Source organism: Haliotis asinina, chromosome 9 (genome assembly GCF_037392515.1).
Source record: "Haliotis asinina isolate JCU_RB_2024 chromosome 9, JCU_Hal_asi_v2, whole genome shotgun sequence".
NCBI lineage: Eukaryota > Metazoa > Mollusca > Gastropoda > Lepetellida > Haliotidae > Haliotis > Haliotis asinina.
The window spans coordinates 42516941-42529855 of NC_090288.1; the positions used below are offsets into that span (position 1 = coordinate 42516941).

Consider the following 12915-nt stretch of genomic DNA (forward strand, 5'->3'; position numbering starts at 1 on the left):
GGATTTAACCTCACATCTTAAATTACTACAACAGATGAATTGGTTGTATTGGTTTATACACGTGTTAAATTCATCTGATTTATTGAGGCACAGCAGTGTTAAAAGCTACCTGAATAAGCCTGAATAAGCTTCATATTTTCATATCCCATGTCACAGTGCTGGAGGTGTGTCTCTAGCAGCAGTTTCAGACATGATATAACACAGATATCCCATGTCACAGTGCTGGAGGTGTGTCTCTAGCAGCAGTTTCAGACATGATATAACACAGATATCCCATGTCACAGTGCTGGAGGTGTGTCTCTAGCAGCAGTTTCAGACATGATATAACACAGATATCCCATGTCACAGTGCTGGAGGTGTGTCTCTAGCAGCAGTTTCAGACATGATATAACACAGATATCCCATGTCACAGTGCTGGAGGTGTGTCTCTAGCAGCAGTTTCAGACATGATATAACACAGATATCCATGTCACATTCATCAAGGCTAGTGTTTGTACATCCTGTGTCACAATCACCGGATGCCTTTCCTGTTGCTTATTTCATTTTTCATGTTATTAATGTTATTACACAGGTAAATTATGTTCACAGTCGACACAGGAAATATGATGACATTGTACAAATAGACAATAGCGTACATGCTGAAAGGTGTTATGGATGGTTATGCTAAGGTCTAGACAGGGGAGTTTCAACATTACCTCATGAAGGACAGTCCTAACTATGTATTTCCATACAGAATAAGCATGTGCTCTCACTTAGTGTTTAGTGGCTTTATTACTAATTACGCATGAATAATTTGAAAGATAACTGCAAGTTATTTGCATAGTTATCTTATTTTTTTTTTTTCAAATATTGATTTCTTACAGATCTCTATGTACAGGTGTCTTAAATCACACAAACATGAGTTTTACAGGAGAGAATTACACATATACAATGTGCTACATCTCCTACTGGTAATACGTTATTTGTATTCTGGTGGTGAGATTGTGTTATGATTTAATGTGTTACATACATGGTGTGCTGCACATGAATGTAAACAAATTATAGTTTACCTGAAGCTGCTTTTCAAAGAGAATTATTTGAAAAAGTGTTTTGTCACTTGTGTAAACATACCCAGTGGCAGGAACTGGGGGTGGGGAATGTTGAAGATGTGAAATAAAATACTAGAGGAAATTAGAATTTGTGAGGGAATCCTCAACGATTAAAATCATATCTGGAACGTTTGAGATAGATATTCTAATTTTGACGTGAGAGAAGATTATTCCATTTTACCGTAATTGTTTTTCAGATTTTCATCACTGAAACTGGAGAAAAACCGGTTGTTTTTCTGTCCTATTGTGACAATGATGTCGCAGTTTCTATAAATATCTAAAATTACTTGTAAAAATGCCTGTAATTAGTTGCAAAAATGCATTGAAAGGATATTATGTTACTATTGTCCGCTTCATAAACAATGGAAACAATAATAAAATTGTCAATCTGCATAAAGCAATGATTGTAATGCATGGTTGTGGGCCCCTCGGGTAATGTGCCCCTCTGGTAGTGTTTCTACATCGTCAATATCATACATTACAAATAAAAGTTGAATTAACATAATTTATGTTTCTTCATTTCAGTGTATGATACTGTTTGTTTGTTGTTTAACACTAATAATCTAGCTTTGTGGTGGTTCTTTTAATAATAGAGTTTGGACCAGACAGTCCAATGATCAACATCATGAGCATTGACCAATCATGTTAGTTATTTCTTACAATATGTATCCGTTACTGAAAACCATTTCCGATCAACGCTCATGTTGTTGATCACTGGATTGTCTGGTCCAGACTCGATTATTTACAGACCGCCGCCATATAGCTGGAATATTGCTGAGTGCGGCGTAAAACTAAACTCGCTCAAAGCAAACCTGTATGTACTGCAAGGCATGTGGTCATTTCCAACCAGTATTCGTATATCATTACCTTTTATCTTTTAATTTAATGATTAAAACAGCATTGGAATACAATACCTGTTTTGCCTGTTTCAGTTAATATTTTGTGCCAAATGACTTTCTTCCATGTTTGTTTATGTCAAGTAAGCACATTCTTATCTGAAAAACCGAAGTTGTGGTTTGTTGAACAAGTAGTTTCTGAACACAAATAATGTAGTTCCTCATATTGGGGATTCACTGTTTTAGTTATCAGAGCTTGATAACAGATGTTTGGTTTATGACATCAATAATACAATCCATTTTAACGATGACATATGTTTCTGACAACGTAAATTTATGATGCATTATGTAGTAATGATAACGAGATTGATGAGTGAGTGTCTCAAGCTCTGCAATTTGCTGTGCACCCCTCCACATACCAACCTGTGAAGTCTTCAGTGTATTATGGGATTGGGTGGTCAGGCTCACTGACTCAGATGACACATGCCTTTGGATCTCAGTAGTGTTGAGCTGTGCTCTTGCTGTTTATCACTGGATTGTCTGGCCCCAACTCGATTTCTTAGAGATTGCCACTATAGGCTTTGAATGTTGCTGAGTGCAGCATTAAACAAATCCAAAACCAAACCTTTTTGTACTTGCTTACTCTCCAACACCCTCTCACTTCAGGGTACCATTTCATTTTTTGGGACCAGTGAAGATCTGGTGTAGAATAAGTCTTCAGCAACCCATGCTTTCCACAAAAGTTGTCTATGACTGTGGTGACAGGCTACTCCATGGAATCTTTAGTAAGGCCCGCTGACTTGGTTGACACGTTATCGGTCCCCAGTTGCTGATGCTGTTGATCACTGGATTGTCTGGTCAACACTCGTTTTTTTACCGACTCCAATCTTTTGACTGGAATATTGGTGAGTGCCGCATAAAACTAAGCTCACTCACTCTGTCAGTCATTTCTTGGGTCAACACCTGTACCAAGTGAAATCAGGTGAATTAATGAGGCATCATCAAAATACTACTTGCAACATGGTGTAAACCGTCCCATCTCTGTCACTGACAACAGAGAATTCTTTATCAGCAGAGGGAGAGGAATGTTCATGACCTACTTCACTATCACCAGAGAAGCACTTGTCACTTGACATTGCTTGAGGTGTGAAAGGATGTTTTGATAGATAGTTTTCATTCATAAATGTAATTTCTTTACCACTCTGGGCCCCGTTTCACAAAACTCTCGTAAGCCTAAGGTCTCGTAACTTTTCTCGTAACATTCCTACTTCCTGTATTACAGTATAGGAGGTACGAATGCTACGAGAAAAGTTACGAGACCTTAGGCTTACGAGAGTTTTGTGAAAGGGGCCCCTGGAGGATCAGCATGTCCTCCTTTACAAACGACACATCACATAGCTGCCTTATATGAAATGTCACAAGATATTGTAGTGTGCAGCATGTGTAACTCACAGAGTAATGAGCTTTAAAACACACATTTTGTGGATCTGGTAATTGAATCACTGATAAAACTACTGCCATGCATATGTGATGGAAATGCACCTGAACTGGGTGCATCCTGACGGTAAAAGTTACCTGCTGTTGTAATAATTTACCTGCAGTGGCACAGCTTGGATATAACTCATTCACTCATTCTCACTCACTCACTCACTTGGGGGAAGTTGGGTAGCCTAGTGGTTAAACCATTTGCTCACTGTGCCAAAGACACAGGTTTGAACGCCCACATGGGTTCATTTCATGATATTGCTGAAAGCAGTATAAAACCGCACTCGCCCATAAAGCAACTTTAACTCCAAAACAACCACAACTTCTAGCCTTTTAATTAAACTTACAACAGGCACGAGGTAAAGATCCCTGTATGTAACACTGTCCAGATCATCAGTCATGAAGTGATAATGTTGTCCGTTGATCAGAACAGCAGCACATCTGGGGGCTTGGTCTGTCAGTACTTCAAGACTGGTCACTGTTGAATGTCAAGGGGCCTGTGGCCTGCAAGGGGAGATAACTGCTGTTGCATGTATCAGTCATCACAGTGTAATGATACCCAACTTGTAACATATCCCAGTGGTTTCATAAATTGATCATCTTCTGACAATGCAATCAGCAGTAAGTGTTTTAGCCAGGTGAAAGCTAATCTAGATATGTGATGGGGATGAATGGAATGGGGTTGTGGCCTCACTCAGTCACATCTGTGGGATGAAAGTGAAGCTGGTGGCTGGCATGTTCCACTTCCAGACCCTGCAGTTGGTGTTCACCGTGGTTGCTTATGTACATGGTGAGTGAGAACAACAACAAAAACCGTTAACTAAAACAATTAATTTATTTTGCCCGTATAGCCTGTGTCCATGGTGTTCACCACTCCAAACTTGGCTAAAATTTTTTAGTAAGCATCATTGGGTGTTAATTTGATCTTATTGCTGTGTTTATTTGACCGAACTGAATTTTACTTAACTTGGACTCAGACAAGAGGCTAAAGTCGAGACTGCTGATATTGTATGTTTAACTTTAGACTTGGGCGTAGACAAGAGGCTAAAGTCGAGACTGCTGATATTGTACGTTTAGCTTTAGACTTGGGCGTAGACAAGAGGCTAAAGTTGAGACTGCTGATATTGTACGTTTAGCTTTAGACTTGGGCGTAGACAAGAGGCTAAAGTCGAGACTGCTGATATTGTACGTTTAGCTTTAGACTTGGGCGTAGACAAGAGGCTAAAGTCGAGACTGCTGATATTGTACGTTTAGCTTTAGACTTGGGCGTAGACAAGAGGCTAAAGTTGAGACTGCTGATATTGTACGTTTAGCTTTAGACTTGGGCGTAGACAAGAGGCTAAAGTCGAGACTGCTGATATTGTACGTTTAGCTTTAGACTTGGGCGTAGACAAGAGGCTAAAGTTGAGACTGCTGATATTGTACGTTTAGCTTTAGAATTGGGCGTAGACAAGAGGCTAAAGTCGAGACTGCTGATATTGTACGTTTAGCTTTAGACTTGGGCGTAGACAAGAGGCTAAAGTTGAGACTGCTGATATTGTACGTTTAGCTTTAGAATTGGGCGTAGACAAGAGGCTAAAGTTGAGACTGCTGATATTGTACGTTTAGCTTTAGACTTGGGCGTAGACAAGAGGCTAAAGTTGAGACTGCTGATATTATAAGTTTACTGGCAATTTAGAATGTGTATGTTGAGTATGGAACCACACAGTATAGCTTCTTTGATCAAATTTTCAGGGCAGTCTCACTGAAATCTTACATCACAATAAAGATCTGAGGATGTGTCATTAAAGGTCATGCCAGAATGACCAAACATAAACCTTGACCAGTTGGTAAAGTAACCAACAAAACATCAACTTAAGCCAGTCAGAGAGAATCTTTCTCAAGATATACAGGACTAGTTTCAAAACTTTTAAGTATTCTATCAAAGATATTTTGTCTAAATTCCTTACTGAAGAACTGAATTAAGAACAGATCTTCATAGAATGTCTCATAGTTAGATGGACAGAGTTGTACTGCAGGACTTGCTGTAGGTAATTTATGGTCATCCCACTGAAACAGAAGATTGACAGTGATTTTGACAGATTCTTTTGTGAAGCTTGAAACTGTTGTTCGGAATAACCCGTGTTAAACATCTCAAGATTGCATTATGTGAAAACACATTCCAACTGTCACTTTCCTGATGTGTAAGTGATTGTTGACTTGGGCAGATAAAAGTTTTCTGCTGTGACCCATGATGTGATGTCGTCAGGTCTTTGTGATCAAAGATCTGATTTGAGTCAGTAGTTTTCAGTATTTCTTGCTCATCTTGATTCTGATGAAGTGCTCTTTCAAAACAGAACTTGGAACTAAAGTTGCCTAGTTTTGTCTTCCTTTCTTGCTTCATGAGATGTCCATTGATGGATGGGGTAGGGGGTGTAGTTCTAAGCAATATTCCAGTTCTTCTGTGGCTGGAGACATCTGTAATGAGTAATCGAATGCAGATCTTCAGGTCTAAAACAAGCAAACACATAAGGCACTGGCAAGGTTAACCCGCCATGCTTCTGGTTCTATGAGGGGAGGGAGGAGGGTGGGGGTTGTAGTGATGGGGTAGCTCCTCATTGGTTAATGAGTTTACTCATCATGCTTAACACCTGGCTAGCCTACAAACTTCGTAAGCCTATTCTTGAGACATTGGCTACGATCATAGTTAAGAGTTCTTAGGGCTACGAACGTTTCGAGAATAAGGTCCGTGGGTTTGTTTGATTCCCCACTTGTGTGAGCCCAATTCTGGTATGTTACTGCTGGAATATTGCTGATATAAGTATAATGTCAAACTCTCAGCAGCCAAATTATCCATGAGGCATTGTTTAAGGTGCATTTGGGTAGATATTTTTATTTCTTTGACTAAATCATCTATGACAAACATCAGTAGCAAGTGTCTTGCAGTCAAGTTACTAATATTACATTTTCATGAATAGGTTCATCGTTTAGTTTGTTTACACAAGAACACCCAAGAAAATCTGACTTAGATCTGATCCGCAGCAACATATGCTAGACATATTCTAATGTCTGTGGATCTTGGTCCTGATCCACAAAGCATTCATAACTGTCACTAATGGATACATGGGCATGCAAGGTCCAGTCATCTAAGATGCTGCTGTTCACTATGTTGAGTATCATTCTGGAGCCTTGCTCCAGAGTTGCTTTCTGGAAGTACTATCCGATGTTGTCCAGAGTTGTGTTCCGCAGATGTGTTCTCGAGTTGCTTTCAGGGGTTTTGTTCCAGTGTTGCGTTCTGAACATGCATCCTGGAGCTACATTCTACAGTTCCTTAGTCTATATTTGTTGGTTTGAATCCAGTTTCCCCTGTTTACATTTCCAGGTTTGCCAATAACATTCGTTTTCTCCAGGGTAATACTGAAGTGATAAATCTCAGAGACCTGCCTAACATCATGCCTTACCCCACATTAAGCCTACACTCCCTAAAAACCAAACTACTGTTCAAAGACAGGATTAAATCAAACCCGGGCACATCAATTGATGGCCATGCTTGATGTCCCGTATTGTCCTGTTAATGCAGGAAGATAACACACGTATAGCCCACAACAGACTTTTGGTATTTGGCATGGCAGATGGTGCGTGGCCTGTAGTGAGCATTACTTGGAGTGCTAGCAGTGCTTCTAAGTATAGAAGGAAATGTACAACAGCTTGTACCGGCTTTCAGGTGACTTTTACTCCACACAGCCACGTATTGATTCAGGAGTTGACATTTGTTTCATGGCACCTTGTGCTACAACACTGCATGGCTTGCCCGTACTTGCTTTTGAGTCATTGCTTCAATTGTAAAGTGTTTTTAGTTGTGTGTTAGCTACTAATTTCCATATATTGGAATTGTGAATTGAGTTAGGGACTTTAGTTTTACGCCACACTCAGCAATATTCCAGCTGTCTGTAAATAATCAAGTCTTGGCCAGGCGGTTATACCAAGTGGTCAACAGTATGAACGTTGATGTATGCAATTGGAATACGATGACAGGGCTCAACTGAGTCAGCGAGCTTTACCACCGTTCCTGTTAGTCACCTCTTATGACAAGAACACCCAAGAAAATCATGGTTTAACGAAGATGAATTACACCTCAGTCTTCACAGGCTGCTTATGTTGCGACTATGGTACATACATTCTTTTGATGGTTGTCTTTCTTTTATTCTCTATATGGGTACAATGTGTGAAGCCCATTTCTGATGTCCCCTACTGTGATATTGCTGGAATATTGCTAAAAGGGAGGTAAAATTAAACTCACATACTCAGTAATTTGAATCATAGTTCCCAAACAGCTGGAGCATTGTTTGCAATGTTGATCACTGGATTATCTGGTCAGGACTCCATTATTTCCAGGTCCAGGGTAGAATAGCCCTTCAGCAACCCATGCTTGCTGTAAAAGGAAAATGTGCTTGTCGTAAAACGCAAGTAGCGGGATCAGATGGTCAGGCTTGCTGACTCGGTTGACACATGTCATCGGTTCCCATTTGTGCAGATCGATGCCTATGCTGTTGGTCACTGGATTGTCTGGTACAGACTCAGTTATTTACAGACTGCTGCCATGCATATAGCTGGAATATTGGAGCTCCTCGTAAAACTGAACTCACTCACTCACACAGCTTAAATATTGCCCAAAGCAGAATAACAAAATCAAACCTTTTTACTCTGTTTTGCTGATATCCAGTGTCAGAAATTATTTGTTTACTCAGACATGTTTAATCATGTTTATTGTCTTATTTCTGTGGATGAAGAGTTTTGTGTAATCATTCTAATTATTTGGATGTATTGATTGACATATATTGAACGCATGTTTATAGTTACTCAGTCTTTCAAATGAATACCATTTAGAACTTGTGCCAAGTATCAGTGTTGTGTGACCTTGGTGATACCTACGATACAGGAGAGGACGTGAAACACCACAGCTTGATGGTCAAGGACTAATTACTGCTTTTTTTCCTTTTTATCCCATGGGCACTGAAACACACCACCCACACAAGCAATGTCCAGGATGAGTATTAACAGGAACAGACTGATTTCTTTACTATGTCCATGGTCGTGACCTCCATTCCAGATTCCAGCCAATCTGGACCAAGAGATACCTGGCAGTAATTTTGTCATTTTCAACGTGATTACTGTATTCATAGCTGCGCGTCTTGGATGAGAAGGACAAAGGCAGATTCTCCGTCACCTCGTTCTAACAGCTATAGATTATTGGGTTGAGACCAGGTCAGACTGAAGCTCCATGGCTGCCAACGAACCACCTCTCTTCTCTCTAGCCTGCTAAATATTGGTTTATGTCTGGAATCGATACTGGGTGATGGGTGCAGTGTTCGTCTTGTTGTTGTGTGACTCCCGTCTTTCTCCATCGGTCACGGTGTGTGTCTCTGCCTACACAGCAGGCTGCAGTTCTGACAAGTAGGCGAAGACCGATACTTCTCACGGTGGGGTATCTGGCCATGGTTTTTATATTCATAGATGATGACAAGTAGGCTTGGAAATAAGATAAATCGTGGGTTTATTGGCATATTGATCACACAGCCTTAGTCCTCAGGCATGGAATGAAATACTAAATAATGACATGTTGGTGGAATCTCTTCCAAAGTTCCATCTGGATATGCAGTATTTTGCTTGGAAGAAGAATCGATTGTCACTTTCTCTGACCTGTTTGCTGAGTGTGACCGTCGTCCTTTAGGTCAGCCGGCATGCCTGTCAGTGACCAGGCTATCTTGACGACAACTCTCAGTTATTGATTTGACTTGATTACTCACCTTGTAGTTCTTTTGCTATATCTGATGTTAGCTGTACTTTGAGTATATATATGGTGATAAGCAAGTGAACTATTTGGGGAAACATCATATCAACTCAGTTATGATTCAGTGTTGTGTTTTTTCCTTGTGATTGACAGACTGTGGTGAAATATATCATATCATATGAGTCAATAATATTCTGCCATATTCAGGGAATTTTTCAAAGATTTATGAAAATTGGTCATAATGGGTAGTGGCATTACGTGATTGCACACAAATACCACGTTTTCTCCCCACATCAAGCTAAAACACCATAGGCTAGCTTACTGGTTGAAGTGTTTGCTTATCTTGCCAAAGACACATGGGGTTGATTCCCCACATTGGTGCAATGTTTGAAGCCCATTTATGGTGTCCCGTGCCGTGATATTGCTTGAATACTGCTAAAAGTGGCATAAAACCATACTCACTCACTCTAGCTAATAAAACACTGTGATGTTAGGAACTGGTGATTTCTTACAATCATGTACAAGTAACAGACACAAACTTTTGACCAGTTTATCACAATGGTGGAAGGAGTGTAAAAACTTTTCAGCTCATATTTTGTCAAATTATATAGTATAAATTTGTACTAAATGTGGTAACTGGGCATGCATTCTAAGAGTTGTCTTGACAGAGTGTCATACATATTTTTATTATCTGGCCGTGCAAAATGTTACAGAAATGGAGGCAAGGTGCACAAATCAGTCTTGATCATAATTATAGACTAACACCAGAGATCATAAATGATATATATAATATATTATGTGGTCTCTCCTAACACTAGTCCAATAGACCCATGAAGGTATGGGGTAGAATACGCCTTCAGCAACCCAAGCTTGCCGTGCAAGGCGACTATGCTTGTTGTAGGGGGCGACCAACGGGATCAAGTTGTCAGACTCGCTGACTTGGTTTACATGTCATCGGTTACCTTTTGCACAGATCGATGCTAATGCTGTTGATCACTGGATTGTCTGGTCCAGGCTCGATTATTTACTGACCGCTGACATATAGATGAAATATTGCTGAGTGCAGCGTAAAACTAAACCCACTCACTCCAATAACTGCAAAAGCCTCTTTCTCTGAGCCTTTCATGAAGGCAGTGAGGAAGCCCAGTGGTTAAAGCTTTTCCTTGTCCTACTAAAGAACTGGGTTCCAATCCCTTGATGTCATGCCCATTTCTTTGTTGCCCAAGGTGGAAGTGCTGGAATATTCTTCAAAGTGGTATACAAACAAATTTGTTAAACTAAGTGCAGACAAAATGCAACTGTGAAGTGAAAATCCTTAAATGTCCAGATGTAAGGTAATATTGCAATGCATGTGAAGTGCACAATGTTATGATTTTGTTTTATGATAATGGTCGTGTTTGTCCAGACCTGAGATTTTTTCAGTATGACTGTTTGTCATTGGTTTGTGCTGATGGCAAGCAACAGTGTTAATGAGATAGGTATTGATTGAGATGGGATCAGGGGGGTCTGTTTTCTGAAGGAGCTCCTTGTACTGATAGGAGCTGTGTCTTCAGCTCACTGCTTAAAACGCCACAGTTTTAACACACCAATAAAGAAGAAAGCTCTTTTTCCTCTCAAACCAAGTGATCATTTGCCAGGCATGTTTGCTGGGCATGATCTGTTATCCTTCCACAAACTGCAAATCTCCAGCAAAATTCATCGTGGTTAGGGGTGTAATCATGGTAATATATCCTTTTATAGCCTCCCTAAAGCCCTGCATGATGTGGATATTTGCAAGTTCCTGAGCAGAATGCAAGTATCACATGGATATATAAAATATATGGCATGCAAGGATCCAAAGGTTGATGCTGGTGCTGCACCCCATCCCACATTGTTTCTAAGCCTAGTATTTGGTGCCAATAGAGTTCAAATGGTTGTTACTTGTGGAGGGCCATCAGTTGAGTGAGTGAGTTCATATTTATCGTCACATTGGCAATATTGCAGCCATATCGTGACGAGAACAAGTAATAATGAGAAGTAATTATAGAATGAATGAATATAAGAAACTAAAACCCTGTTGACGAAGAACAGTTAAAACAGTAGTATATATCACAGGACATTAGTTGAACTACAAATAGATTATCTCATCTTGTCTGAGCTGGACTTGCCATTTTCTACTGGACAGTACTGACAGTCACTATCTCCACAGATTTCAGGATTTTTTAGGAGAAAAGACCACAAACCAAATGTATGTCTTCAAAAATTATTAGGGCTGGTAGAAAAGCCTAGAGGTTAAAGCATTTGGTCATCAAGCTGAAGACCTGGGTTCAGTGTCCCACATGGGTACAGCATGTGAAGCCAATTTCATCTTGTGAAACCACACTCACAAGATTACTAGAATGAACATCTTGTTGATATATCACAAAGCGATGTTGTTAGAGTAAACACCAAAGTTTTTTTTTAAAATTGTTAGTTAATTTGATATAATGTGCGATCTTCACTGCCTTTTTCAAAATCAACAACGTTGATGAATTTTAGTCTGATGTTCACATTGCACCCGATTGATCAGTCGTAGCTGCTGCATGCTATAATATATGTACAGTTCGGTCCTTGATGCAGTTATTTTGCTGAAATTGAATCCTGTGGTCTGCCAAGAATAAATAACATTCCTCACATTCAGACAGTTTGATTCTGAAGTTCCCTGGTGGCATTGTTAATTATTTTTGTTGCATTTTGTCATTTGCCAACATTTGACATTTGCTGTAAAACATTACAAAATAATATTATTTGTCTGAAATTAATGCATTATAGTGCGGAATTATTATATTACCCATAAGGTTTCTTGCTTCAGACTGGGTGCAACAGAATGTGTGACATTTGTGGTGCTGTTGGATGTGTACTTCGATATACTGTTTCTAGCTATTAGGCTAGATTATATTATCTGTGCATAGCTGCATCCTTGAGACATGCCGGAAACTTATCAATGTGGCTTGAATGCCCAGTTCATCTTGATACTTACTGAAGAAATTTTGAGTCCTAAGCTCTGCCCAAGTGTTGCCAGATTCACATCTTTGCTTTCCTTCCTTGTCAACTGGAAATTCTGCTGGAATGCTACTTAAAATAGGTATAAAATGTGACGTCCGTTTCTGGTGTCACCTGCCATGATACTGCTGGAATATTGCTAAAAGCAGTGTAAAATCATACTCACTCACTCACTCACTCACTCACTCACTCACTCACTCACTCACTCACTCACTCACTCACTCACTCACTCACTCACTCACTCACTCACTCACTCTGTCTCTCACTTAAAATAGGACTAAGGTAACTCATTCAAGTTATGGGGTAAGGTTATGAGGAGCATAAGTGTTAATCATCAACATAGTTCAAATGTAACAAAAAGGAACTCATTTGTCACTGGGAGTATAGATCACTTTCAGAGAACATGTTTACTAGGGATCAGCTGGTTTGGGTTTCAAATCCCTGTGTTATTTATTACAATTCTTCATTTCCTTGCATTGTCCGTGATTGTGGGTTTCACCAGTGTGATAAATATGTATCATACGACATGTATGTGCCCTCACTCACCCATGAATGTTTTGCTTCTAATGTTAAATGTTTGTGTGCAATGTGCGAAGACCATTTCTGGTGTTCCTGCTTCAGTGTAATATTGCTTAAAGTGGCATAAAACCTCACTCACTCATAACTAAACCTTGGCTAACATTGTTATAATTCTGCTCATGCAGACTTGTCTCTA

At 39.7% G+C, this 12915-nt stretch overlaps 1 protein-coding gene across 4 annotated transcripts in view; it reads left to right on the top strand.

The window, feature by feature from the left end:
* Positions 1–12915, top strand: part of LOC137295641 (plasma membrane calcium-transporting ATPase 2-like) — a 162752-nt gene that overhangs the window by 18443 nt on the left and 131394 nt on the right. The window lies entirely within an intron of this gene.